We start from the raw sequence: 26,315 nt of genomic DNA, 5'->3' as shown, positions 1-26,315 counted from the left end.
CGTAACAAGACAAAAGGTTAAATCTTAAGTTCAAGCAACAGGAGGTTGCCATCAGTTTAAATGGGATCAGAATGTTATATGGAATTCAGAACTATTTATTTTATTTTATTTTATTTTTTTATTTTATTTATTTTTATTTTTTTATTCTCAGTTATTCTTGATGTGTGCCTTGCTGCTTTTCAAGATGATTGCTACTATGGTTTATTATTTACATGCTTTAGAGGTATTCTTAAATCTTAAGAGATCAGATCTTGTTTTTCATTCTTAAACATCCATGCCTCAGCATTAAATTGGCTTATTAAACAGTATGATTATCATTTTTGTGGAGCTTGAAAACAATGATCTTTTTATTACCTTAAAAAATGAAAGATTCATTTTCATTTGCCCACAGGAATTGTGGGAACTTAAATTGTTATTTCTATAGTGACAGAAGTATGCTTTATGTTTATAAATTTAGCATAAACTTCTACAGACAGCCTGATTTGTAAACATCTGCTTATCTGCATTTTCTTCTTAATTTTAGAATCACAACAATTTTACAGCAAATTCATCAAAGTTATTGCATTTTGTATGCAAAATAACACTCTAATCTTACAAGCTGGATGAAGAATTTGTTCAGAAATAAAATGCCTTTAATGCATATAGATCCTGGAATTCCCTCCATTAAAATCAGTGTGATTTTTCATGTGACAAATGGCTGCTAAAACTGACAAAAATTTGCAGAGCTGAGGCCAGAGTACCACAGCTTTTTTGCTGCTTGGCAGTTAGGGAAAAATTGTCATGCCACAGAAACTGGCAGATCTAATCATATGTGTAATTTCATACAGTTTTGATTATCAAAGAAATGCATAAGGTGTATGATTTTCTAAACCTGTATTTTAGTTTATTTGTAGGACTGACACGTTGACTAACCATAAGGAATTAATAGGAGACATGTGGCCAAAAAGTGGAAAAAATATTTTTATAAGTGGTCCTGCTGTGTAAAATTTCTTCCACTTTTAGTTGATGAAAATAATTCAGCTCTTAAGGTTTTAGCAGCGGCAACATACACAGTAAAAACAGCACCTATGAGCTCCTTCCAGAATCACATACTATAAAAATAAAACACAGTAGATGACATCTCAAAAATATCATAGAATACTCTGGAAGGGACCCACAAGGATCATTGAGTCCAACTCAATGGCCCTGCACCATCCCCAAGAGTCACACCCTGTGCCTGAGAGCACTGTCCAAACACTTCTTGAACTCTGCCAGGCTTGGTGCTTTGACCACTGCCCTGGGCAGCCTGTTACATCCCAAAACATCCTCTGGGTGAAGAACCTTTACCTGATATCCAGCCTAAACGTCCCCTGACACAGCTTCAGGCCATTCCCTCTGGTCCTGCCATTGGGCACCAGAGAGAAACGATCAGTACTTCCCCTGTTACACTTTCAGTGTACTAATTTTCCTTGCCTGTGTATACTTCTTATTTTCCTAGTAAGTTCAATAAAATAATTGCTTTTGCCTCACCTAACTGATGACTGTAGAGAACAAGCCTCTTCTTTCCTGCAGGCACATCTGTGTATATGCTTCCAGCAAATGTATTATTACCTTCACTCCCCTGAACTTCTCCTAGATTTTAATTTTCCATTACAGTGCATCAATTATCCTAAAGAGTTGTTCATATTAAAATTAATTGAAAGATGCATTCAGCAGTGTATTTTCATGCTCAGCAAGCTGACTGCAGTTAAGTATGGTATGACCACGGAGAAAAATATTTTCTTTGAATATCTTTTTAATCTAGGCCTGTCATATGCTTCTGTACTCTAAAAGCCTTATTTCGGATTGCTCCCACTGTTCTCTTGAAACAAAGTCTGGTCTCTCTGTGGTAGATGACTTGTCAGTATGTTACCATACGTGTTCACATCCATGAAACAGGGTTGGCTACTTCCTCCCTTCTGTAGAGGAACTAGGAAAATCCATGTTTTATCAAAGTCACTTGACTAAAAGAATGATCTTCTGACATTTATAGATAATGCATACCATTGCCTCATCTTCCTTCAAAAACTGCTTCAGAGTGACAAGAAAGGCTTTATCCAAAGCACCTTATGACAAAGCAAGGACTGAAGTCCACTATGTGTGTTCAGTATAAAGTACACGCATGAAAAAACAAATGCAGCCAAGTAAAATGAGACTACATTACAGAGAAAATAAGGACTGTATGAAAATACTAACTTGCTTTAGATTCTCACTGATTTCCTTAGCTCTCTATACTTCTCTTCATTTTTGATTTCATAAACTCATTTGTTCCAAGACCTTAAGAGTTTTACTCAGCACAGCACTGGACAGATTTTTGGTAATGATAAATCATAATAATTAGCAACCTTAAATCATCAAGAGGCTGAACTTCTTGTTAAGTTCATTAATGTATGGTGTAAGTGCATAGTGTACAGGTTTTACAGAAGTAGAAAGAAATAAAATGTATTTTTTGTTCAGTGTATATGTACTAATGGATAGTGTACCTGGATATTAGTACAGATGTACTAATCAGTGCATGCGGAGCTTTCAGCAAATAAAAAGTGACTAAATTACTGCTTTCAGATAAAACAAGGGGGTTTACAGATAAACCCAGCACTATGAAGTATTTGCTCTTACATCATTAACAGCACTTTTACAACAATCATTGGATATTCTCTGTTGTCCAGCCTTTGAACAGACACTCAGGATCTTTTGTGCAAACCATAAAAAGTCTCTTCCCCTTTTATGGTCAGCCAGAACTGCAGCCACTGAGCATACTAACACCATGCAAACAAGTGCAGTAAACTGAACTCTGAGCTACAGACAATAAAATCCAAAACAAAACAACTGTGCAATGGTGCTTGCTTTGGCTGTGAAAGCAGAGAAGCACATCCTGCTGCCTTGGATGCAACATCACTTTTCTATTTCTTTTTGCAGAGGTGCTGTTTTCCCCAGATGGCATGGTGCTGGTTAAAGAGGTAACAAAATCTCTGACACTGCAATGTGCAGATACAATCAACTTTGTGTTGAACAGCTCGTTATTAGCTGAAGGGCTCTCATGAAAACGAACAGCCTTGCCCTTGAGGCACCGGTACCAAGGATTGCCGTTTGTCTGAGGAAGCTGCATCCTAGGGAAAGTACAAGAGAAAATTAGTACTCATTTTTGTCCTCGCATTTTGAAAGCCAGTGCTTCTTCATCTCTCTTTTAACAGTCATCTTTTAGCATAACTCCATATGTGTGGCTGACAGAGCCCAATTTCTGATGCAAACGTATGATTAACTGGAATATGAGATGCATAGGGGAAGATCTTTATGAAAGGTACACTGCAGACCACTTACTATTTTGCAAAGATTTGACAACAAATAATTTCCCTTAGATTTTGGGGAAGTGTATTGAGTCAAAATATTTCTGACTGCTAAGACTTGTCATTCACTAACAGACAAATGATGGACTAGAGTATACAACTGTCAAAATATTTAAATTAAGTGCTATAATATAAATTCTTAGATTTTCAGGAAACCTATATAAAAGTAGACCATGAATGTATATTTTTAATCACTATGAAAAACTTGTATGTCTGCATATGAAGGCTGCTTGACGTCCTTTCTGTAAAATCTCACACTTCCTCTGCCATCAGCATCCCAATTTAAAATATAATCATTGCTAATAATCACTACAGTCAGATATACTCCTGAAGGGCTTTTGTAGTTAAAGATGAACTGAGCCTAATGAAACCTCCCATAGTTCACTGAAAAATTAAATGTATCCAGAGTATGACTCACCTCTCTTTCCCTAAGCATTATAATGAAGAAATGGTTATGAAAATCTGTCATTCTTTGGTAATTCTTGTATTTTCCCTACTGAGAATTTTCAAGATTATCCACCAAAGATTCTGAGCTTCTTCAGTATTTTTCTTGTACCTCACTCTGCACTGACACCTGCGGTTTGCAGGAAAGAAGAAATGTAGAACTAGATAGCTGTAGATCTAAATTATTTCCAAATATTTTGCTTTAAAAGATGATCTGAGTCTGCAATTTATAATGCATAAAACTGCATACAAGAATGAATCATGACGGCTTGACAGAACCTGGTTCAGCAGTTCCAGCTGATTCTGTCACCTACCACAAGAATTTATAAAATTACTATTCTAAATGGCCCTGCCTCTCTTCTTCCCTGTGGTACATCGTATTCTGTATCATTGCAAGGAAATAGTTTCCTTTTCCAAAGTCCATTTAAATGCCAAGTTAACCAGTTACTTGGTTATTTTTTTCTAAATTCTTCTTTGCAATTTTGCCAGAATTTAATAGCTTAGGCCTTTTATGAAACTCCATCTGACGTTTTTGTGAAAACTTCACCAAAAACTGCTTGCTTGACTGCTAAATGAGACTAGGGGAAAATATATAGCAACAGTGACATTCATATTTTTAACTGCTTATTTGAAAATCTGAAAGTTCTTATATACATATAAATTCTAGGCTGATTGTTGGTATAACTGGGACATGAGTTCTGTGATCTGTTCAGGCTCTACAGTAACATGAAAGAACAGAATACACACACACAAAGAATAATTATCACAATTGTAAAATACCATTGAAAGAAAAATGCATCACAAAACCTTTTTTTTTTTAATACAACACCGATTTTTCAGATTAACACCTCAGTTCTCCATTATTAACCAAGTCACCATATTTAAGAATGGGAATAATTCTGAATGTTTCACATAATATTCTGTCAATCTTTCTCATATAAATGATTTTTCTTGTAAAAAAGACTAAGTCAGAAAGGACTGCACAATCATATCAAGTTATGAATCTGGGCAGTAACAAAGCTTACTCATATTAAATAATGAAAATCAGACTTTGAGCCCAGTCTTAGATTCTGCAAATACAAAGGATTTGTTGAAGTACAAGTGTTTTGAGTAGCAAATGAGAATTTTAGAACAAACAAGATATTTACATTATTAAATTATGCATACGAAATCCTGGTTCCACTGAAATTAACAGTCAAACTCTCAATGATTCTTTGAGACCACCATATCACGGGTTGCTTTGACATATGAACAAAGTGAGAAATCTTACCCACATTTTGGTCCAACCTTGCAAACACAGTAATTCTCCACAGTATTCTCAGTAAGTGCTAGTGCAAACTTTTTAAACTTGTTAGTTATCCCATAAACAAGTCAAACCAATTTCTTCACCATCAGTGTGTTTGGTGATTTTTTACCTTCTTTTTTTAAATAGCCAAAGCATTATTTTGCTTATGAAATATGGATTCCCCCTTACACTGTTTATCTGAGATAGCATTTGCACGAGATACTAGAGGGATTAAGTATGTTTAAAAATCATATTTCATTCATAGTTAGCCAGACCACGTTGTTTTCTATTTTTTTACTGTTCTGTTTGGGAGAACATGGCATGTCCAAGCTTCCTTCTCTCTACCAGTGGGGCAGTCCAACACAAATGTCATAATGTCCTAATGATCTGCCCTCAACAGTTCCTTGGACAGTATCTCCAAATCCCACACTTGAGGCTTAACAGTAGACAAGAGTAACTGAGACTCACCCAACAGGAGCCACCTGTAAGAAAGAGAAAAGGCAGTTTTACAGTGACACTTCTTCCTTTTGGGTGTCCTTCCAGGAACAGAGATATCACAGGTGCTAGCTGGCAAAAAAGGGCAATTTTTCCAGGGAAAGAAAGAGCATCCTTGCTGACATGGGATAACTTGTTGACTGTCCTGCATGTGCCACCCTCCCCTCCAGGGCAAACTTCTCATTTAGCCCCAGGGTTTTTCCCTGTCCCCAAAATCTCCTGGAAATACAGGACCTTGCCACCCAAAAGCTCTGTCACTAAATACCGTGATTATAAAATATATCCTTATATATTTAATCACAGATTTATTACATTAAAAGTTAGACAACTGGCAATTAGTTATGCAATGGCTCCAGCACTAGCAACCAACTGTTCTTCTAACCAGTACTGTTTTCTAAACAACACAAGCAATTAATGATTGCCCCTTACTGGCAGATGTCTCCAGATAGTCAGAAGTCAAGGCAGGACACAGAATTAATACCAAGGTCACACATGATGCTCCATCTGTCAAAAATCTATTGGAAAGATAGCCCTGATGAACTTCTTGCAATATTAGGCAACACTGGTAATGAAAAAAATTATATTCTACAAACAAGATATTTTAAAGCTAAAAAAAAAAGGAATGTCGAACTTTCAGTTATTTTTCCTTCACTCCCAGAAGTAAGCCTCAGGCTTTCCTGATGACCTGCTGAGCCAATGCACAACCAGGAATTCAGGCAGGGAATTCAACAGGGCAGAAAGTCACAACCTTCAGAAATATTAGACAGACAGTGAACTTCAGCTCCACAGTCAGTAAAGGTGTCTACAGACTGCTTCACATCCAGAATGGCTCAAATTCTCCCTCTCTCTCTCTCTCCCTCTCTCTCTCTCTCTCCCTCTCTCTCTCTCTCTCTGTCCAACTACCTGGCCTCAAACACTTCAGACTCATTCTTATATGCACATAAACCAAAATCACATATTCTTGAATCACAGAACTATGGAATAATGTAGGCTGACAAAACCTCCACCACTAGCTCCAAAGTTAGATCACATATGCAATTCACATTGATTTTCTGAGCAAAGGAAGACAAAAGAAAGACTGTTATTTCAACTGAGAAACAGTTCTGAAAATACTGAAATTATTTATCTCTGTGTGTCATGTAAGACACATGATTCAAGTCCTTGTTGAAATGATGAAGAATATTACCAAACTGCTTGTATGCCACCTTGAACAATAAACCTTGCTCCTTAGAACTCATGGCATGACAGCTGCCCCTGTACTTACAGGGTTTGTGTCAATTATCCCATCCTACATGGAAATACCTGAAGCACACATCCAATAGACATCATGTCCTGTGCCATACTAGCTCAGGCATCACCAAAGGTACTGAATTTTGTTTGACAGGCTTACCAACACCAATCCTGCTTCTGCCAAACACAAACAATGCATTAGAGGCATGAAGTGTCTGCAGAATTTTGCTTCTACTTAGACACATTTGTTTCGTTCACTACATTGAGCATGTGCAATATAAATGTTATCCAAGGAGGTGCATGCTGGAGAACCGCAGTGTCTCCTACATGTGTTTACCCATACAGTTGGAGAGAGCTGCCTAAAGTAAACAGCTGGGCCATTATGTTTGTCTACATAACAAGCTTACATTAAACAGCTCAAAATAATATGTTTGATGGAATTTAAATCCCTCAAGAGAAAAACACTATTTAGCCACAAACTTACAACTGACTGTTCAGCCAAAAAAAGTATGTATATGCATGGATATTTTAGGCCAGAAGAGATAATTTTCTTCTGCATACATAAGCAAGGAAATTCAGTTCTGATTTCTGTATCAAGTCTGTAACTCCTCCATGAATTACTTATTTCAGAATGATCATTTTGATTTTAATAGAGACAACTTGGCTCTTAGAAGATACTTAAATTCATTCTTTTCACTGTTAGAAATGTTTCCAATTTCAATTGTTATTTTATTTGCAGTTTCAATATTTTGATTTCCAATACATTTTGGTGCATGATGTCTTCTAGGATTAATGACTCTGCTCCGTTACCAACATTCACAGGGCTTTTTCCACTCATGCTATATAATACTGATCGGATTTTACATAGCACCCATCATTCAGATGTCTCAAAAAAACCTCATGGGTGTGTAAGAATGGCAAACTTCCTACAGAAATATAACCATTTTGCAGCCAAGCAAACTGAAGGAAACGACACTAAAGATCATATTCTCTAAAGGAATGAAAAGAACATGGGAACAAGGTTTCTATGCATTTCTGGGAAGTCAGGATCAGACAAGCTGTCCAAAGTCACAGGCCAACTCTGGCAAGGAACAAACACCTCATTGACAAGATTCTTATGCCTGTGATTCCACAACATGACAATTGCCATCTGAATATATTATTTGTAGATACCGTTGTAGAAATTTCAGGTGTACAACTCTGAGTTTAAAACAATTCAGAAATAAACTACAGATTTAATACTTATATTTCAATTACAGTACAAAGTGTCCAGCACAGGAATGCAACAGCTTTTACATCACTTCAGCAACTGGCTGCTCTTGCCCCTTTTCATATAAGACACTTTAAGCCTAATAAATCACAAACACCAATATTCACAGCAAGCCCAAATTTGCCTTGGCAGCTGCTGAAACTCTGACCTGTGCCAAGAAAATGAAGACCTCATTGTGGCAGTTCAGTACCCAGTGACTGTGTGTCAATGGAAGCGTGCACACTCAGTCGCTTCTTTTCACATCTGAACCTGGGAGGAAGGTTTTTTTCTGGATCAATGAATACTGCTGAGTAGATGAAAGAACTTAATAGGTTTTCTCCAAAATGCATCCAATAGCTATCAGAGTGTATCCTGAGAGGAGCTTTATTGGGCATAGACCTCTTACTCTCACAGCCTTATGTCATAAAAAGAAGGAGGTCAGATCATAGAAAATTAGCATTCCCAACACCAGGAAATGGGGTTGCAGAACCCTAAGGAAGAAGGCAAGTTCTCACATCTATATAACCCTTCCTATAACTCTAATCTTAACTGCTCAGGCACACAGGGAAGGTTACTGTAAACACACATAGTAAAATAAAGGTCACTGAAATTTCACTACTATTTTTGAAATGAGGTATATGGGCTTTCATTAATGGTTTGTTGTTTTGGTTTTTTTCCAGAATCAACTTGTCACCTCCTGAAATTTAGTGGCCATAGAAAGTATTCAGTTCCTGTGTTAAGGCATTTCTAAAAGTTCTCTAAAATGTGTTTCTCCTGGATTAGTAGAGACATCTTCCCCATTATGTTTCCATTAAGAGTTTGAATATCACTAAATAAAAAAACTACACATCTTCTTAATATCTTGATTAACTTAACTAAGCTATCATATGGTTCATAATATTCTATTATAATAAAAGAAATTAGATGGAAAAAAAATCTCTCCTTGCAAATCTGAATGTTCATTCTACTTCAGGCATGTTACTCATATCATTGAGAAATTTAGAACAGAGATATTTTAAAATCCAGCTGATAAAAGCATATGTTCAGGGACATTAAGACAATAACAACAAAAAAACACCACCTTAACACGGCTTAGATAAACTAGAGTGTCATCTTTGCAGAAAGCACATTCTGAAGGCTTTGGGGGTTTCCCAGGATGGCAGCTTATTAGCAGAAACTGATTGTCATGGCTTTGAACAACAACATTTCTAGCTGCTAAGAGCTGTTTTGGCTCGCTTGTGTAATAAAGGCATAATTCACAGAAAACATTTTTGACATTTTTGGGCCGTGCACTAAGCCCACGACTACCTAACATACTGAATGACATCCTAACCTTGTTAAAATATATAAGAAATATGCCTGTGACTTCATATAGTCAGGATCTCAAGACACTACCAGTGCAACAGTAACCAAACAAGAATAATTCGATATTTTTACAGTGTTCTTGAGCTCACAGCAAGAAAAGACATTTTTTGACTGTCATCATTCAGTCTGAAATATCTAATCCTCCACCAGTTTTGTGACATATATTAAAACTTTCATTAAAATCGAGGATTTATACTGATGCAAAATATAACAGTAGCTGAGAATCCAAATTCTTGCGTCTTTGCTGACCTGTTTAATTTATACAACTCTAAAAATTAGCTTTGAAGAAGCCATTCGGTGGTCCAGTATGCAACTCCTAGGTCTTTGCACCCTACATATAAACAAAGCTGAATTACCATTTGATTCCTGAAGCATTTGCTACTCTGATGTAGGAAAAAGGAAAACAGATGTGAAGCAAAGGAGGACAGAATGGATCTCCTACACTACAAAGAGAGGAGACAGCATTGCATGGACACAAAAAACCTGAAGGATTTAAAGGACTATTTGACAGAGGAAGAGAGTAGATCAGCAATTATCACACCTTACGTATAACACCATGTCCATGAGATTTTAACATGTTTTACTACTCTCCGATATCCTGTCTGCATCTATACAATACAGGAGTGGCTTGGGTTCACTTCAGTAGGGCTACAGCATTAAGGTGCTTCTGCAGTTATTCTCATAAACAAAAAAGTAGGGCCTGCAAGCCTCCATATGAAGCAAATCCACCACCTGATTTTATTTTTTTAACAAAGAGAGGAGCAATAGTTAAACAAATTCCCCAGCCTTGTACCAAGATATATATATATATATACACACCCATACATGGAAAAGGCAGGTTTGCTTGAGAAAAACAGACATTACAGTCATATCAGCCGGAAGAGCCACATTAGATTCAGATGAACATTCAAACAATGCAATACTAGCTTGCATTATATAGCCATATATAATACATATATATAGCCATGCTTTTTCCATGCTCCTTCTTCAAGAGCTATCCAGACAGAATGTGGAGAGTTGCTGCACTATAAATATGCAGTCTGTCTCTGTAAAAACAAACAAAATCCATATCAAGAATGAGCAATAAAAAAGTTTTACAATAAAGTATCCCAAAAACTAAAACACAAGCCAAATATAAAATTATTAACAGAAGCTATTAATCAGCTTCAATTTTATCATTCTCCCAAAGCTGTAACATGAAGTTGTGTAATCTTTTGCATGTTGATGGAATCCAGGACCATTTCTCTGTCTGTTTTTCAGATCCCTGCTGCGGCTCATATTTTCTGTTTTCAGAGTCTGATCATGATGACTGATAATCGTTCTGAAAAACCTGTTTAAAGCAAGTTATGCTCAGCAACAGTCATTCCCTAGCTTTTGCACACAATGAGCTCGCTTAATCACAGCCGTATGGTTTTACATGTGACATACGTGAAAGTGATTTTAAAGGCTTTTTAAACCATTTCTATTGTTTTGACCAAATCTCAAATTCTATTTTTAAACCATTTCTATTGTTTTGACCAAATCTCAAATTCTATTTTTAAGGAAATCTTCACTGCACCTAAAACAGAAAGAAATGTATAAAGTAGGGTCTGTAGACATTTTCTGTCTCATCCTCTCGTTGATGTTGCTGTCTAAGAAGGTAATTTCCTATCAAGATGAGATTTTAGACACAGAAGTTTAGAAACCTGCCCAGTTCCTTAACTTCAAGTTCCATGTGATTACATGCTCAAAATCTCAGCTTTTGAAAAAACAAACTGCCTCAAGATCTAGATAAAAAGTCTTGAAAACATGAACCTCATGCTTATCTTAGCAACCTCTGTGAATACTCATTCCTGCAGACCTTCTGTCTGCCTTCCATATTGTGAATCAGCATATGTGGGCTGGAGCGTGGCTGGAACACCTCCCCAGGATACACTATCCACAGCACATCAGCCACACTACATCACAGTCTAAAAGGCAGAAACATGGTGAAAAGGAAGACAAGAAGCAGTACAAACACACATATGACCGTGCTAAGGATAATCTTTCAAAGCAACGCAGCTGTTGAAGAGAAGCTTTTGAGTGTTTGCGAAGATTTCTAAAGTTATAAACCTCTGGAGAACAGCAGGCACAACAGATCAGACGCCATTCTACAGCTCTTTACCTGCTCTGTCAAAGCCTCTGCTGTCACTGCTGAAGACCTGAGTTTTATTCCCACCATGTTTTTTCTCTTCTAAATTGCAAACCTTGGCAAATGCAAACATTTGGCCTCATCATTCCTTGTGGATGTACTGGAAGACATGAAGGAAAGCAGTGTTTTGATATTATTGCCACACATACTTCTAGCCATGCTACAAAAGACCCACTTCTTCCAGTCATTCAGATAAGAGCATCCTTACTACTTGACTAACCAGTCATTCAGATAAGAGCATCCTTACTACTTGACTAAGATATTATTTGCAAAAATTATAGTCTTGTCGCTATAAAATAATTGATGTTTGTGGTTGTTGCTTTACTACTGACCTGTCCATTTATCTACATTCTGCCTTCATAATACCATTATATTCTCAGTCCTGCAATTGTCAAGTAATGAGAATTTACCTACAGTTGTTTACCTACAATTTTTTACCAAAGTATAATAAACTGTGTCAATTTGTGTGAGTTTTCTGCTATAGCCCCCAGCTACTCAATGCCTGACACTGAATCAAATGTAGGTGATTAAGCACAACAATGAGACTACTAATATAAAGCAATCAAGGAACCCACATAATAAACATTACCCAGACCTCCAAGCTTCACGTCTGACCTGAGAAGCCACAAGTCTCTGAGTCCTGGAAGAGTTTCAGCCACATACTTTTGGAAATACGGGTATTCCCAAGCACAGTCTTACTGTTGGAAGGGCAACATTCTCAACTAATTTCAGAGCACATGACTCATCAGAAAAGTCTTCCAATCCAAATTTCCATAACATCATCACTCTCTCCAAGGGCCTTCTCAATTTCAGACTGGTTTCACTACACTCTCTCACTTTCCCCATCCAAATTCACAGTCTGCTGTAGCAGACCTTTCATATTCTCCTTTTTTTTCCCTCCCCATTTCCCCAGTAAATGCTTCTTCAACTGTGAGAATAGCCAGATTAAGGAAAAAAACTCCAAACTGAATTCTGAAGCTCGTCTCTTCAGTCACAAGGTTTAACTAAGCCGTATTTAACCTGAGGGTGATGCTGATCTTGGCTTTTTAAGGAATTTTAAGCAATGTCTTAGGCCCATTTCCCAAGCACTCAATATTCTCAGCTGAAAATTACCTCCTAAGCACAAACCTGGAAACTAAGATGACAAACCTTACTCAGAATCAAATTTTGCCTAGTAACAATTAAAATATTCTATAGAAGAGATAGAGTCTTCCCTGAGTCTAGGTCTAAACTCCGGAAGGAAGGACTGCAGAGACTAAGGCTCACACAGACTACTTTCAGCTCAACATTCTTCCTTTGGAGTTTGCCTTCCTTAACACAGAGTAAATACTTGGTAACATGCACACCGATAAAAACTGTTGTAAAAGCAAAGATTAGGTATTCTCAAAATTCTTTGGAGAAAGCAGGAAAAACCACGACAGTCACACATCAAGAAGTCATAGAATGCTTTAGATTGGAAAAGACCCCATGAGTCCAACCGTTACCTTAGTACTGACTTCCAAGTCCACCACTACACCATGTCTCTACATGCCACATTGACATACTTTTTTAAGTACCTCCAGGGATGGTGACTCAATCACTTCCCTTGGCAGCCTGTTACAATGCTTGACAACCCTTTCAGTGGAGAATTTTTTCCTACCCTATAATCACATGCTTACATGCTATAAAAGCTGCAGAACACAACATTAACAGAAAGCTATACTACTTCATCTGGGCCTAGCCTCTCATACTCTAAATCTAATCCTATGACAATCTTACATTTTTTACATGAATTATACAATTTATGTAATGCCATCTAATCATAATCTCCAAATTTCACAGGGAAAAACCAACCAACCAAACATCAATCTAACTGAATTTAAAAGTTTGCAAGATTAAGAACTTAAATAAAAAAGAACTACAGCTTCAGCTATAACCTCTTTTCATTACCATTTCACCTGTACAGCCAATAGGACAATAAAAAAATTACAAACTTGCATTCTGCAAAATACAGCATTGCTTGTCCTTAATCAGTAAACACTTCTGTGTGTAATTTAATTGGTATGCATACTGGTAGCAGACTTGGATTGGACCCATGTCTTTCTAATATAATATAATCTATTGAACTATGTTCCAGCAATGTATGCAGATATTCCACCAGGGGCACCAGTTAATGAGGCCACGTCCTAGGAGAATGATACTGAATTAGCAAAAGAATGGCAATAAATTCAGAATAGGCGTCTGCAAAGTAATTTGAGAAGAAATGTCTTCCTGGCAAAGAAAAAAGCAAATACTTTGTAGGGGTCATAGGAAGGCTTTGGGGAAAGCACTTTGGTACTGAATTAATGCAAAGTGATTCTACTGCTCTAAAGTCTATAAAATGTATTAATAGGCAAGACAGGACTTCCCAAGAAGAATCTGTTAGGCCTCTGGATGTTTATTATTAATATCTGCTAGCCATTTTTGTACAAGCTATTATTACCAGGCAAACAAATGTGACATTAAGAAACTGTCAGCTAGACGTTTACTTTGTAAATTTTGTGCTTGTTTGGCAAATCTCTTGTAATCCATTTGGGTGTACGGTCACTGTATCAGACAAGTTGGAAGTGACCACAGTAGATCATCTGGTCCAACCTCCTTTCTCAAGCAGGAAAACATGGCATGAGATTGTGTCCAGACAGTTCTTCAATATCTCCAGTGAGGGAGACTCCACACCCTCTCTGGGCAATCATTCCACCACACAGTCACTGCACAGTAAAGAAATTCTTCCTCGTATTCAGGTGGTACTTCCTGTGCACCAGTTTCTGTCCGTGGCCTTCCATCCCAGTGGTTTGCACCACCAAGCAGAGCCTGGTTCCATCCTCTTGGCACCACCCTTTAGATATTTATACACATTGATGAAGTCCCACCCAGTCATCTCTTCTCAAGGCTGAACAGGCCCAGCCCCCTCAGCCTTTCCTCATCAGAGATGCTCCAGTCCCCCAGTCATCCTCACAGCCCTCTGCTGGACCTGCTCCAGGTGCTCCACACATCTCTTGTACTGAGGAGCCCAGAACTGGACACAACAGTCCCCACTAGGGCTCACTAGGGCTGAGCAGAGGGGCAGGATCACCTCCCTTGTCCTGCTGGCAATGCTGTTCATAATGCATCCCAGGATGCCACAAGGTGGCTACTCTCTCGGTGTCCCAGTAGGTTGCTCCACCAAGCCCACAAATTCTGTGCATCCAAACAACGTTCCAAATTCCATTTTCCATATTACTGAAGTTACTAGTGTGATAGCAATGTGACATCAGATTTCTTTTAACATAATTAGAGCAGACAATGTCTTCCAAATATATTATATTTAAAATCTGTGTATATTAGGATCACTGTAGTAAGATAGTTTCGGCTGAGATGGAAAAACATTCTAACAAGTCATGGATCTCATGCTCAGTATGCCTGGTGTCCCTAGGCACAGGCCCAGGTGATGGGACCCACCATGTCTCTTTCACACTACCACAAGGATGCCAGGGACATTTGTGGTCAAGGTCAGCTAGCAGCCTCTCAGGAACTTAGCTGGCTCAGTCCAGAAGCTCTTTCTAAATAGTCAGTTTGGATATGACTGTCTGAAAGATGGTTTAACAGCCACACAGAGCCAGACCACTCTGGCTGACCTCATGGCCAGAAAACACGTCTTGGCTTCATTAGTTCCTTTACACAGATATAGCAAAAACATATCAGAAAGAAAAATCTGTGCAAGTAGGGTAGCTAAGTATTCACAATAAATACTAGTTAATTATCCAGTGTTTGAAGGATGTTCTCATTGTGCTTATTCTGCTCACTGGTCTTCTGGGAGACAATGACAAATTACATAGATCAATATGGTGGTAACTTTTGGGTTTAGAGTATTAGTCTGCTTGAAAATGAAAGCAACAGTTCACCTAACTTTCAAGTACTCAAAATGAAGTTTCTATCTTTGTAAGCAAACTATCTTTCATAGCTCCCTTTCCTTTCTTCTGTCTGTCTAAACTGATTTAGTGACAGTGTATCTTCTGGAAGAAGTGTTTAACATCATTTTTGCAGAACGTTTTACTTACAACACAACAAAAACAGTTCATTCAAAATGAATCTCAGTGAGACAACAATTAATCTCTTCATTTTCCAGTCTGATTTTCCATGAGATGCTTCAAAAAAGAAATATCACCACATCTTTTATTCTTACTTTTATTCTTATTCTTATCTCCATTATTCGAGTTTCTTTCCATTTATAACTCTGGATGTAGCATAATTTTTCTTTAGAAATGCAACTTACTATATTTCACCCTTTTCTGCCTTCATATTTTTCTATCTTCAATACTTCCATTTTGTGTTTTGCTCTTTGTCCCCTTTTCTTTCTCCCTCAGCTTTGTTTTTGGTTTTTTTTTTTGGTCTGTTTTCTGTCATCTAACTTCTTCCTACAAAAATAATAGTCACACCTCAGGTGAAACAAGCCAACTGTTAAATACACAATAATTTATAGCAAGAAGCAGACCTCTGCCAAATCTCAAACTGTATCAGATTTATTCAGCTGACCCCACCATGACATCCATCTCTAGAAAGCACTCTTGCAGAGCTCATCCTTTTTTCCAAGCAGAGGGATGCCCCACACCATTTGCACCAAATTTGTCTAGCACAAGATCATACAAAAGACATGAGCTAGAGCAGCTGTTATCTACACCCTGTGTGCTTCAAGGAACAGCTCTTGGGAAAGCTTGTTTGCTGAAGTAAAATGCTGCCCCAACACACAAGGCTGCTTTCACGCCTCTTTATGAAGGAATAAAGTTGTACATCTCACATGTACATCACATATGTGATATGCCTTTGTTACTTTGAATTACCCAAAGGAAAGAGAAAACTCCAGGATTCTGAGCAACAATTTTACTCCAGATGGATGGACAAATAATAGCACTTCTTCTCATTTAATACATAGTGAAATGGAAGTGATGAAATTAACTAGATACAAACTCATTCTTCAACAATGTGCAACTGATTACAGATAAACAGAGTGATTTATTCAGACGCATTCAGATGGAGAATGTGAAAAAAACCCCTATATTACTGTTACCACTGACACCAACTTCAACATAAGAAGTGACATTTATAACAGGCTTCTAATTAATGTGATTTTATGGTGGTTTAAATTGACAGAAATAAAAACTGCTTTTCCCTTTTATTAGAAAAGTAAGTATGACTACTATTGAAAAGCTCCTTAAAAATTGGTTTGATATCACATTCAGTCTCTGATCTAATGCTAGAGATTTACAGGTATCGAAGCACAAACCTCTACTACTTAAAGAATTTAGTGAAACCAAGCAATTGTCAGAACTGACAAGCTATTAGCACCCAACTGTATCAATGCTTTGTCAAAAGTGTCCTTCCCATTTTGCAGCCAGCAGGAATGTAGTTTCAAATGACTCAAATTTCCACACTTTTTAATCAGTCGGTTTTAAAACCACAACACTGGGATGATCAGCCCAACCGTACCTGTGAAACAGTAACTAGAAAAAACAAACTCATATAAAAAGGGTTGTTTCCTCTTTCCTCCTACTTCTTTTTCTTTCAAATAGTTCCTATGAACAGTAACCTATGCTATATTTTGCATCCCTTGAGATTTTTAAAATCTAATTTATTATTGAATGTATCTAAAGCATTCTTCATTAAAATCCTTTTTTTCCTGATTCAGTAAGAGCTTTATCACTCAGCTTAGTGAGGAAAAATTAAAAGACAATTTAGAGAAATATCTCCTTTATTTCTACTTATTTCAGTCGGGGGGAAATGGTCACACTTCCAACAAAAGGAACAATTCCAGTGGTATATAAATGATAATAAGATGTTGATATAGACAGGCACAAGAGAGTAAAGTGAAAACCATTTACATTTCACGTAAGACTTTTCAGAATTTTTATACACAAAAAGGTAGGTGATTGCTTTATTTTCCACAAGTCTGTTTTTCCCGAAAATCTCTGCTGTATCATTACATCTCATTTGTAATGCTCCTCAGATGCCTAGTTTTGGTTAGGTGGCTTTGCACCACTGTGTCACACTTTTTTAGGTACTAAAACATGCAGAAAAAGGAACGATAACTTCCCCCAACTGGAAACACTGATGGATAAAGGAAATGACTGAGGATAAACATCCTTCTTTCTCAGGTCTTCTGGACATAGAATACTTTTAAAATCACCACAAACATGTTCTGCTACTGCTGCAGATAAAAGGCTTCAAGTAGGTCTGTACTACAGGTTATCCATCCCATCTGGCTAGCTGCGCAAAAAAAAAGAAAAACCTGATTTTTAAAAGGCATCTACGAATCACATACTTTAAAATCACTGATCATATAAGAAAGTTCAGGAAGGAAAATGTAATTTCATTTACACTAAGAGCTCAATATAACATCCATACTTCAGTACTAAGTTCTGTCATCAGGTCATTAGGCCGCCTCTGGCAAGATTCACCTATTTGAAGAGCAGTTATGTATACACATGCACCTGGTACTGAATTGTCTGATGTGGAAATAGTTAATGATGAACAGAGTAACAATATCCTGCTTTAGAGCTAGACTGAAGCCTCAGCATGGAAGTTTAGAACAGTGCTTATTCTCACCCACTCCACAAATGGTGGACACTGAGGAGCCAGTAAAACTAGTGGGCAGAGCAACAGCAGTGTAAAACATCTGCTCAGTAGTTTAATTCAATTATGTTGTCAGCATTTCACCCTTCCATACAATCAACAGTCCACTTAACCCACACAATCTCTGGGTAAGTAGGTTCTTATGTTCTACCCAGTAAAGAAGAAAACCATAAACTTTTCCTTACAGTATTTTTATTGTAAAACTAACGTGCTAACTAAAACTAGAGCACTAACTCAAGCAGTGCTTGCAATTTCCATTTACTTCTAGTAGGCTTGGAGAGTGTGTGTGCAACTTCTCTAAAAAGATTTTTAAATCCTCAACTATTTATTAGTACCTTTAAGTTATTCAAAGGCAATTAGCAGCACAGGAAGCAATACAAAGATTCTACTGATAAATGGGCACAGAGAATGGACCTCCCCAAATCCGGACATGATTTCTTCCCATATTCATCACAAGGCAGCATCAGAATTTTTAACAAGGTTTCAGAGAATCCAATGGTCTTCTTAAAGGCTTTTACATAGAATTGTAATACAAACAGCATTCTACCTGGTTTTCAGCTGCCTTTCCAGATGTATTCTCCTTAGACTCTGTTTACCAGCCTCATACAGAGGTCTGAAACACATTAAGATGTCTGAACTGGCACCTATGAGATGAGACACCTATGTCTTTATATTACAAATGTCTTCCTACATTACTCTCCTATCTCACACACTAGCAGATTATTTGCAGCTGCCTCTTTGTTCCAGCATCCTGTGATCAAAAATTTAGATTACAAGGCACTGGATCTGTTTATAAAGCACAATGGCATCAAATCATCATCACCAGCTAGGACACAAAGTTCCCCTTCTACTACATTCTCTGCCAGTATTACAGACAAGCATGACAGGATTTTACTGTTAATTATAAAAAAAAAAAAAAAAGGGAAACTATTAATGACAACAGGTTTCATATATTTTATATCATAACTTTGTCTGGTTTCAGTAATTTTAGTGGGAGTTTTCACTGATTTTCAGCATTCCAGATTTCTGGCTCCTAAAATATACTGAGTAAAACACAGTAAGTATCAGTCTCCTCCTGCTGTTGCATTGATGTACTTTACTCCTTAACCAAATTTTACTTTGCATTTTCCCCTTTCACCCCCAAGAGGTGAGAGCCAACAGAGAATATACAACCGACGAGATGTGGCTGAGGTGAGCACCTGCACACAGCACAGGTATTTTGTGTCTAGGCCCAGCATTCAGGGAAGTAGAGGCAGAACACACTGAGGACTTGGTCCAGGGAAGGTCCAGTAGTGCAGTGAGATCAATGAAGAGTTTCACTGAAGTTACCAGGACCTACTGCCATGTGCAAAGAACTCAGATCTCAGGTGATGACCATCAGGGATGGAAGTTGGAACTGCATACTTGCTTGAGAGTGAGCAAACTTTTCAGTCCTTTGTCAGAGCAGGACTTGCTTAGCCCATACTTCACAGCATTAGATTCAAACAGCTCACTTTTTAATTGCTCTCATTACAGAGCTTCAATAAAAATTAATTCCAGTGAGGTTATATTGGGTAAAACCATTTCTGTGCATAGAATAAAATAATTCTAGTGCACTGAATGATTGTCTCAGTAGCCCAACTTTCATTTGGATCATTGTTACAATCCAAACAAGGAATAACAAATAAAATGTTTCTATGCCAACAAAATATAAACTATATATATGATTTTATTTCCCAAATTACTAGTTAACTACTTTATATCTTTATCCATGAGAGTGTTTTTCTATTTTCAGGACAAAACATCTAATTGTAACTCATGTTTTGAATTACTAAAAAATTATCTTACAATTATCATCTAACAAGTATTTAGCTAGAAGTACATTTCCTGGCAACAAAAGTACACTAAACCATTCCAAACTTGAATGATCCTTTAGCTTCATCATTAGGGAACTTCAGTTACATACACTGGAAATATAATTTTCTGTTTTAAATGTTGGGGTTTTAGTCACACTTTCTACAAAGCAGCACCAAAACTATTAAAAGGAAGAAAAAAATAAAAAAAAAACAACCCACTGCTTCTTCCTATCTGGACACTTGGTTTCCATCACATGGATTGCATGCACCATCTACTTAGAGAAAAAATAAGATAATTGTTGCTAGTGTATTGATCTAGCATCAAGGTAAGCCAGAGAAACCTTTGCTGACAGAATTTTATTGAGCAATATAGTCCTCATGTCCCAAGAGCATTATGAAGTGAAAGTCCACTACATCGCTACAGGTTATTTTGTAGTTCATGCTACACAGAACGCTACACTAAAGGAATACTTTTGTCTGGATACTTTTGCCTTTGAACAACAAAACCCGTTTTATTTTTCATAACTAGTGCATACAAAAGACTATTATTAAGTGTCAAGTACATACAGCTACTGCAATTCCAGATCGGCACAACAGCTGCACACGCAATGAATTCAAGCGTAAACACTAACAATGTTTGTCTTAGTAAAATATCAGGAGTATCTGCCATGCACCCGAGCTGTTCGCAGTACTTTTGTTTCAAAGTCTGCCTGCTTATGTCTACCCGGTGAGCGATTTATTTAGCAATGAGTTACATTCGCACGCAAGGGAATAGGGCAAACCCCTTGCCGTCCCCATCTGTCTCTCATCCTTCCAGATAACCAGCACACCACCATTTTCCCCGCAAACAAAGGTTAAAGAAAGCCCAGCTCCTGTGAAAATAAAAGCAATGGGGCAACTCGCGGGGTCGGGAGCGGCACGGGGGGCTCAGCCCGGGGGCAGCCCCCGGCGGGGCAGGGCCGAGCCGGGATCCCGACCGGCGGGGCAGGCGACGGCGGCACTAAAGTATTTCGGACCAAGAGCAGACAAAAGAGGGTGTGTAGCAGCTGCGCGGAGCGCGGCAGCCGCCGGCACGCCAGCCCGCTCCGTTCGGGAGGCAGAAAGTCCATTCCTATCAGGGAAAAACCCACCCACCCGTGCCGCTCCCTCCCTGCCCCTCGCCGCCGAGGGCAGGGGCGCGTCCCCCCGTGCCCCCGGCCGGCGCCGGCAGGAGCGCGCAGGGCGCAGCCCCTCCACTCCCGAGGAGAGGTGACGGCTGCGGGCGGGTTGAAGTTCGGGGGCGAGGGGCAGACCCCGACCAGACTCACCCCCACTCGCCTCGCCGCTTACCTGTGGGGAGGTGCGCGGTGCCCGCAGCCCTCCCGGCGCAGCGAGCTGCGGAGGTGCGCCCTGCCCGTCAGACACGGGGCTTCTCCGGTGAGGCGGCGGCTGGCTCAGGGAGTGACAGGGCGGCGGCTCCCCTCGCCCTTCCCCGGCACCGTGCTCGGCGAGAAGCGGGCGGGGGCAGGCATGGCGAGCAGGCAGGAGCGGGGCCGGGGCGGTCACTGCCGGCCGGAGGAGGACGCCCGCCGCCCGGGGGCTGCGCGCCCCCCCGCCGCCAGCGCAGGGCCAGCCGGAGGCGGCCTCCCCCTGCTCGCCCCGCGGCGACGGGCGGGTGCCATAGCAGCGCTCCGCGGGAGCCGCCGCGGGAAGGGCCGCCGAGCAGCCGCCCAGGGGGGCGTGGGCGGGCGGCGGCTCCGCGGCGCAAAACTTTCCCGGCTCCCCTGTAGGGTGCCCGGGCGGCGCTCGCCCCCGGCGGAGCTGCGGGGGAGGTGGAAGGGCACGGACCCCGCTCTCACAGCCGGCCCCACCGCTCCGCTCAGCGCCGCCTGGGCTCGGCCCTCGCCGCCCGCCCGCAGCAAAGTTTCACTCCGAAACCTCGCGGCTGCGGCCCCATCTCCATGGAAACGACCCCCTGGTTTCCCTGCGCTCCCCACGGGTCGAGGCGGAGGCGGGCAGCCGGGACCAGCGCAGCGGGCGCTAGGCAGGTGTGGCCGCAGACAGCGCCCGGGACGGGACGGCAGCCGGGGAAAGGGGCAGGCTGAGCCGCGGGACCGGGACGCCGCTCCTTCTCTACCTCCCGCCCCGGGGGAAGTTTGCCGGCTCCCCGCTCCCGCCGGGACCAGCCGTCCGTGGCGCCTCCGCTGCGGGACCTCCCCGCGCTGACCTCCCCGCGCTGCTCTGCCGGCAGCCCCGGCGGAGCGGCGGGTTTGTATCGCGGCCGGTTCCGCCCCGCCGGGCGCAGGGGCCGCGGCCGCGGGGGAGGAGTCACCGGCGGGCGGCCGGGGGCGGCGGCGCGGGAGCGGAGCGGAGCGAGGGGGTGCCGGTCGCGGTGATGCGGGGTTTTCCGGTGGGAATCGGCCTTTCCCGGCGGGGGTCGGTCTTTCCTGACGGTGCAGGACCTCCGGGTGCGGGACCGGGTGCCCGCCCTCCTTGACCCCGTGTGAGAGCCGGACGGAAACCGTGGGAGCGCAGAGTGATTCACCGCAATGTGGGGGCTCTTTACCTCGGATGCAATTATGTTTTATGATTCAGCTTTTCATTTTTATTTTATTCATTCTTAATTTGGAGGGTTTCTTTTGAGGTCGCCCGCCCACCCCTCGTGTCCTGCCAGGGACGGCAAAGGTGATCTTCCTTGTGCTCGCACCTTCCAGTCGGGCGAGGTAATCCAGCAGATGCGCTTAGGAGAGGGGATGATTCCAGCCTGCATGGGAGACCTCCACATTCATAAGTCAAACATATCTTCTGGGGGGAAAATAAAAACTACTCTGCACTTGGTTTTCATTGATAACAGGTTTTATTTCATTTTTTAAAGTTGATTTGACTTAAGTGTTGCTGTTTCCTTTTTTTTTTTTCAATTCACCACAATTCTACCTATGCATCTCCCCCCCCCCCCCAAAAAAAAAATAAAAAAAGAAAAATACTGAACTTGGTATAAATAGATCTAATTTTTTTTCTGGGGAAGTACTTTCCTCAAGACAGTGGGTTAACCACCACCATCCATCCTGCAACACTTACTTCCAATCATAAATGCCTACAATTGCTTTGTGGTTGTACAGTGTGTTGTGAGCTCTCAGTATATTATATGCTTTATAAAGATTGTAATCCTGGTGGCTGCAGTGGCTTCTGCAATAAATACATCCTTCATTATCACTTCATTGTAGCAAGGAGACACACAGGCCAGTGATTCCAGACTAGCAGAGACAGGTACTATTCCTCAGAAGTTTGAAATACTGCATTTCCAGCTGTTTGGCATGTTTTGTTTCAAGGAGTGAAGAATCACTTTCAAGTGTCAGATTTCTGTCTGTTCATTCAGCTATTGCTGGATCTGTAATTTGGTTTGTGTGTGATGTAATGTGTATTTCATGTCAGCTAGCGAGAGGACAGGTCTGCAGGCAGTTGTGTACTTCAGAGATGTCAAATTTTGAAAGACCCAGCTGTGTATTGCGGAGGCAATGGATGAAAGGGTGATACATACCCACCAAATCCCAAGTAAATGTAATAACCCTACTAGTGAGAGACCAGATATTTTCTTTAGAATTTATGGAAAATGTTGATGTGGAAGAGATAAAGAAACTTCACACTCTTGCGCTGTCAGTAGATGATGAAATGTTGACCAGGCATGTGACATGAACCACTGCTGGTTTCGCCACTGCTCTTTTTCTGTCTCTGGAAGGGCTGGGGCTTTTAAATCTAAAAGGCAAAAAAATTGTTCAGTTCTTGCTACTGACCTTTCTTTTCCCTCCAACAGTGGACTTGGTATAGAGTATCACTGTACCTTTTTTCTTGTGGTTTAACCCCATTTGGCAACTAAACACAACACAGCCACTCGCTCTCCCCTTGTGGGATGGCAGAGAGAATCAGCAGAGCAAAAGTGAGGAAACTCATGGGCTGAGATGAAGATATTTAATAGGTAAAGCAAAAGCCATGTGTGCAAGCAAAGCAAAACAAGGAATTCATTCACCACTTCCCATGGGCGGTCTCCAGGAGAGCAGGGCTTCATCGCATATAGCAGTGATGTGGGAAGACAAATCCCATCACTCTGAACATGCCTCTCTTCCTCCTTCCTCCAGCTCTGTTGGCTGAGCATGATACATACACTATGGAATATCCATTTGGTCAGTTGGGGTCAGCTATCCAGCCCCCTCCCAGCTCCTTGTGCACCTCCAACCTCTTCACTGGTGGATTGGAATGAGAAGTGGAAAAGGCCTTGGCTCTTAGATAAGCACTGCTTGGCAGTAATTAGTTTTATCAATAGCACAATTCCCGACAGCTAGCCCCATACTAGCCCATACTAGCTGCTATGAAAAAACCATCCTCATAAATCCACAGATACTTATGTTCTCAAACAGTGTCCATCCTAAAAAAAGCCCTAGGCAAGTGACAGAAAGAACCAGTGTGTTTTCAGAGACAGAGTGAATAGGTTGAGGGACTAATTTCAGTATTGTTACTAGGTGAGAAGCATCTCTAAGGTAGACTTCCCCTTGCATTTGCTGTAAGTGCAAAACCCACTGACAGTGAACCACATAATTGTTGGTTTTTTACATGATCCATAAGTTATATGTAGAAAAATGTGATCATTTATATTCATGTGGGCAGCATATTTTGTGGGAGATTTCTGTGGATTATAGTACAAGAGCTGACCACCTAAGTGACAGACATTTGGAAGAGGTGTTTTGCAAGCAGATGGAACTCAGTTTTGCTACTTGCCTGTGTTGCCTGGAGCCTTCTAAAATTCTAACATTGCATTCTTACAGATGGCTAGTGTCCAGTCCTTCTCCTAAATACAATAGTTTTATACTGACCTTAAAGCCATTGATTTAAGGAATTTGCTCCTGATCTGCAATAGAAAGGAAAGAAGAGGATAAGGCCCCGAGGCTCTTCAGATCTCAGTCATCTGCACATCTCTGGAGAGTCAAACAACATTAAGACCAATATTTCAGGCATTAAATGTTAACACTGATATTGCTAACACTCAGTAAAACAAAAATTTTAGTACATTAATTATGAAAGTGGTTACTTCTGAGATTATAGCAAGAATCAGTAATTTTAGCCTCATGGGTGAGATTCTCCCTTTGAAAGGCATGGAATATTTTTATTTGAAAGTTGGAATGTCAACAGTATTCTACTAGTTTCCCTTCCAACCTACACCTTTCAGTTCATGCAATGAAAAGCCATTCATTTACTGTAATAAGCAGGGCAGTGGGTGGATTAAATTGTGTGTCTTCCATAAATTTAATCCAATTAAAGAGAAAGCTGGCATTCTTTTAGCTTTGGACAGGATATTTTTCTAAGATCCGGATCCGTTTCTACTACAAACTTCACTAAAAATTGTGACACTTGACTGTCCTGTGTAATAATGTAGTAAATGTGAAATATCCTGATCTGGGAACATGAATGAAATTGAAGATTGGAAGGATCCCCACTAGAGGTAAAGAGCTGTAATCAGGTCCAGACCATTACAGTGAGAATAAATGACACCATAAGTTTTTATTTTTGCAAAGACTTACTGTGACTTGTACTGTGGTACTGTTACCTTACATACCTTACTTTCCTGATTGTATATATAAAAATAGTCTACATCTGTTATCCCTTTAATTCTGATTAAGACATAAAAGAAATCTTCAAACCATCATTTGTTTTAATGGATTTGTTAATACTCAATTTTTTTACAGTGTAATTGGCAAGAATACAGTGTTTATAAGCAGTGAATGAGTGTCAACAATTTCTTGGTGATAATAAATTATTTGTTAGTCAATAAATAATAAAGACATAATTGCAAACATGGCTCTGCCTTAATGACTGATTTCTGCCTCTGAAAGTACAAAATCTAAGTCCTTAATCTGTACATGAGAAAATGCTTAAGCAATCAAGGACTGAAATAGCATCTCTTAAATATCAAGCCTTTTCCATGTACTCAGGACATATAAACTAGTAACCAAAATCCAGTCATAAATGATCTGAATAATCCCACTGTCTGTCTCTCTTCAAACTAAGCCCACCTGTCCTCACCATGAGAAATCTAGAAGAGAGGTGTCCTTACTGCTTTTTCTAATCCTATGCTATACTGGCCATATACATTTTATATACTGGCTTATACATGCTATACTGATAGGTTAGCTCCTTGCCCCTTAGGCCAGTATCTATTACCAAACAACAACAAGACGGTTAACAGGTAATTAATTTATTTTTTTATTTTTTTATTTTTTTTCTTTTC

At 40.1% G+C, this 26,315-nt stretch overlaps 1 protein-coding gene across 2 annotated transcripts in view; it reads right to left on the bottom strand.

Annotated features, from left to right (window-relative positions):
• The window catches only part of TMEM200A (transmembrane protein 200A), a 54,057-nt gene extending 32,532 nt beyond the window's left edge, over positions 1-21,525 (bottom strand). The window contains exon 1 of one of the 2 annotated variants that reach the window (XM_058835822.1): positions 21,389-21,525. The gene's annotated coding sequence lies outside the window, so the exon portion shown is untranslated. The remainder of the gene's footprint in view (positions 1-21,388) is intronic. The other variant, XM_058835823.1, reaches the window with a different exon arrangement.
• Between the last annotated feature and the right edge of the window lie 4,790 nt (positions 21,526-26,315).

The sequence above is a fragment of the Poecile atricapillus genome, chromosome 3 (assembly GCF_030490865.1).
Source record: "Poecile atricapillus isolate bPoeAtr1 chromosome 3, bPoeAtr1.hap1, whole genome shotgun sequence".
In the NCBI taxonomy this organism is placed as follows: domain Eukaryota; kingdom Metazoa; phylum Chordata; class Aves; order Passeriformes; family Paridae; genus Poecile; species Poecile atricapillus.
The sequence above is the reverse complement of the archived record's forward strand: the minus strand, read 5'-3'. Positions and strand labels throughout refer to the sequence as shown.